The sequence below is a fragment of the Gossypium arboreum genome, chromosome 2 (assembly GCF_025698485.1).
Source record: "Gossypium arboreum isolate Shixiya-1 chromosome 2, ASM2569848v2, whole genome shotgun sequence".
NCBI classification, from domain to species: domain Eukaryota; kingdom Viridiplantae; phylum Streptophyta; class Magnoliopsida; order Malvales; family Malvaceae; genus Gossypium; species Gossypium arboreum.
In genome coordinates this window covers 113,916,494-113,921,143 of record NC_069071.1, presented here as the reverse complement: position 1 = coordinate 113,921,143, position 4,650 = coordinate 113,916,494, and the positions used below count along the sequence as shown (strand labels likewise).

The 4,650-nt window shown below is 34.4% G+C and overlaps 1 pseudogene; it reads left to right on the top strand.

Annotated features, from left to right (window-relative positions):
• Positions 1–1,135: 1,135 nt before the first annotated feature.
• Positions 1,136–3,434, top strand: LOC108466312 (exocyst complex component EXO70H1-like; annotated as a pseudogene).
• The last annotated feature ends 1,216 nt before the right edge of the window (positions 3,435–4,650 follow it).

The window sequence follows — 4,650 nt, the reverse complement described above, 5'->3', positions numbered from 1 at the left end:
GACGAGGGTTCGAGTGCACTTAATCACATTATCCTCTTATTTAAGGTTTGGAGAAAGGCTATTAGTAGTTTTAAGTATTGTATAAAAAAGAATGGTAAGAACCTATAATGAAATTAATGTTGAAAAAGAAAAAGTTTCGCGAATGTTTTTGTATTAATAGTCAGAAAAAGAAGACCTTTTCTTTTTCATTTTGAAATTGAGTATTGATCGATTTATTTGACAACAACGAAAGGATTCCTAGTAACTAGTAATCTGCATCACTCTCACTCAAAGTAAATAGCTATATGGATATCAATATATCATTCACGCTTTTGTTTGTTACAACCCGACGATTCGAATCCAAAATCTAAATAGAAAATGGCTAGAATGAAATCATAAAACTATCTATGTTGTACACTTTTCTTTATTTCCTTGGGATTGTAGTTCAATTGGTCAAAGCACCGCCCTATCAAGGCAAAAGCTGAGGGTTTGAGCCTCGTTAGTCCCGACGAAAAACTAGTTCATCTGTTAAAAAAATCATCTATTTCTATTGTCAAAACTTGGTCTAATTATTTAGTTGTTCATGCTAGTTCTTAATGATAAGAATAGAAATAAAAATAATTACTTTTTGATATAAATCAAAATAAATTATTAATTTTAAAATTTAGTAACAATTTTTAAAAGTCAAAATTTGTCATAAGTCCTTATACTTTCCTTAAATTTAAAATTTAGTTCCTATACTTTTATTTTTAGAAATTTAGTACTACTTTTCATATTTCAAATTTCATATCCAAGTGCTAAGATTAGTTTATTAAATTCAGGTTCAGTAACAATACAATTTTTTAGTTACATTGCTACTAAGTGAATATTCTTTTATTTGAAATGTCACACAAACTTAAAATTTGAAATCTAAAAATAAAAATACAGGGACTAAATTGTGAATTTACGAACATTATAGCCAGCTATGAGATATTTTTACTTTTCTAAATAATTTTAATATTTTTCTTGATTGGATAATAACGAGACACGTGTACCGCGTAAAAAGCAAATTGTCTTGACTTAAAAAGTCAAAGTCCCATGTTCTTCCCTGTCACGCAACGGCGTCGTTAGTCGAAACGTCTATAAATACACCCTTCCCCACCATTTATTTATTACTCTAAAAGCTCCCCCAAAACAAGACGAAATTCAAAATCCAAGTTTCTTCCTGTATTACCTAATTATCTATTATCATCTGCCGCCAAACAAAAAAAGAGCTTCAAAAAAGGAAAACTTGCCTCTCAAAAAATGCCGAGAAAAGGAATGAGGAGCCTTTGTTTTAGTCCCAGAACGCCGTCGTTTTCCACCTCTCGTCAATCCACCACAGCGGATTCTACGGCCAGTACCACTAACCGCCGGAGATTTTCACAATCCATGATTGAGCAAACGATCGACGCCGCAGCTACAATCATCATGAAATGGGATGCTGATACGTCGGCTTACGCTAAAGTCACTTCTCTTTTCTACGAAAGCAAAAGAGAAGCCTTACAGTTCATAAGATCTGTTAACGAGTTACAAAAAACAATGCATTTGTTGGTTTCTGATCAAGATTCCGGTTCGGAAAAACTCGTTCGAGCTCAAATTTTGATGCAAACAGCGATGAAGAGGCTTCAAAAGAGTTTTACCAGATTTTATCGATGAACCGGGCTCATTTGGATCCAGAATCGGTTTCTACAAGGTCGTCACGGACCTCCGCGAGATCTAGTATGTCGGATTTTGATGACGATGATGAGATCCGAACCGCAGGTGATTCTATCTCTGAAATAGAAGAAGTTTCTTCTATGGCCATGTCGGATTTGAAACTGATAGCTGATTGCATGATTGCTTCTGGTTACGCTAAAGAATGCATGCATGTTTATAAAATAATTCGAAAATCGATTATCGATGAAGGTGTTTATAAGCTGGGAATCGAGAAATTGAGTTCGTCTCAGGTTAACAAAATGGAATGGGATGTACTTGATTTAAAAATCAAGAACTGGTTAGAAGCTGAGAAGATTTCAATGAGAACGCTTTTCACCGGAGAAAGAATCCTCTGCGATCAGGTCTTTGCTACGTCCGATCTCATCAAAGAATCTTGTTTCACGGAGATTTCAAAAGAAGCAGCGATTCTTTTGTTTGGATTCCCGGAGCTAGTCGCCAAGACGAAAAAATCTTCGCCGGAGAAAATGTTCCGTGTTCTCGACATGTACTCGGCGATTTCAGAAGAGTGGAAAGAGATCGAAACGATCTTTTCATTCGAATCCACTTCAACCGTTCGATTACAAGCTCTCGACTCGCTGGTTCGACTCAGTGAGTCCGTTCGTTCGTTGTTGATGGACTTTGAATCGACAATCCAAAAGGATTCATCCAAAACGATGATTCCAGGTGGCGGTTTACATCCACTAACGATCTCCTCGATGAATTACCTCACTCTCCTCGCCGATTACAGCAACATCCTCACCGACATTATCTCGGACTGGCCACCACCGGCGAAATCAACATTACCGGCTTCTTTCTTATTCGGTCCAGACTCCGAAGATTCAACGGCGCCGGCGATTTCCGTCCGCTTTGCTTGGCTCATCCTCGTCTTACTCTGCAAACTCGACGGTAAAGCAAAGCATTACAAAGACGTTTCCTTATCATACCTCTTCTTAGCCAACAATCTCCAACACGTAATCTCCAGAGTCCGTACATCGAATCTCCAGTACATACTCGGCGAAGAATGGATCACTAAACACGAGGCTAAGGTGAAACAATTCACATCAAATTACGAGCCGTTAGCGTGGGGTGAAGTGTTCGCCTCGTTGCCGGACAATCCAACGGCTCCGATAACGGCGGGTAAAGCCAAAGACTGTTTCAGAAAATTCAATGCAAGCTTTGAAAATGCGTATTGGAAGCAACGTTCTTGTATCGTCCCGGATTCAGAACTGCGAGAAGAGATCAAAGCTTCCATCGCAACAAAACTGGTGACATTATATCGAGACTTTTATAATACGCAGATATCAACGGTCGGAGATGAAAGGAGTGCAAGATTATTTGTTAGGTTTTCACCCGAAGATATCGGGAATTACTTATCGGATTTGTTCTATGGGACGGTGAGTTCCGGTAGTTCATCGACGTCGTCTTCGGTATCATCTCATCACCGCCGGCAAATGCTGCGGTCGCCGTTAAGAGTGTAAAGCTTTTTTTCTTGTTGAAATTCGAAGATAAAATAATCGTAAAATAAATTTATGGCGATTTTTTGAAATCCTTAAAATCGGCGCTATCTTTTTCAGGTAGTTATCTAACGACCTTGTAAACTTCAATGGCTTTCATATCTGTTTCTTTTTAAATCTGTTTATGCTGTTTACTACACAGATATGGAAGTTCCATTTCTCTTTGTATCCTTTGCTCCTGATTTTTACGTAAACTTGAGAATATAATATGTTGTCATTTATGAATTTAATTGAATTTTTTAAAAATATTCTACTTATCAAATTATTTTTTATAGTTTAATAGTATAAACAAAATTTGAACCCATGCCGACAGCACTTGAAAGAGTGACTAATTAGCCCTCCTACATATTGAATAGAAAGATAAGTGTTCAAACGAAGTTTTTAATACTAAACAATCATGAATAATCATATCAAATACGAGTTGTTTGATTATATTTTAAGAAGAGGTTAAGTAATTTAATTATATATTATCTCGAATAAAGCTTAAATTTTGAAAATGATACTCAAGTAAGTGATTAAATTAACTAATGAATAGTTAGTTTTAAGTAGAGTTCGAGCTTATTATTATTTGAGCTTGAATAAGTTGGATTATAACCGTAGATACAACATACGGTACACATGCTAAAAAAAAAATACCAACATAAAATGAAACATAAATGATTTTAAACATGATCAGAACGCCAAAAATATACTCATGACATTGTATATATGAATTATCAAAATTTGATTATGTTTGTATCAGATTGGATCAGTTGGATAAGGATAATTGCCTGAGAAATGGTATTGAACCAATTGAATCGAGAATCGATATGGGCGATTGAACTGATTAAAAAATTAATTAAATTGATTTTTTTAATATTTTAATATTTTAATTAAATTAATTTTATCGACAAATCAAATCATAATCTAATTCTAATATATATATATATATATATAAATTCATGTAAAATCCTTTTTTTCCATTTTAGGAATATAAAGAAAAGTCTAGTTTTGTATGGATGTGGATTTAAGATGATTTATTTATATTATAAAGTTAAATAATTATTCAAGATTTTATTTTATTTTAGTCCTTTTGGTAGTAGCCGCTAAACCAGCGTTCAATATGAAAAGGAGAGAAAACGATTGAACAAATATACAAAATATCGCATCAAAGGTGAAGCCAAGGAAGAAAAATTTCCAGTCAACTTGGATTAAAAAACTGCTTATCGAGAAGATACATAACAGAAATTTCTGGAGAAAAAATAAGAAAAAGTTGAATTTGTGGCAATGATTTCAAAATTGTCATGCATTTATTTTCAACAAAAAAAAAGAAGAAAAAAACAAATACAGTTGAAATTATATTATAATTATGTGGTCTCACAGTTTTGTGTTAGTTGCCTTTGAGAAAAATTTTCCAAGCGTGTTAGAAATTAGGACCGATTACCTTTTTGAAACCTTTGAA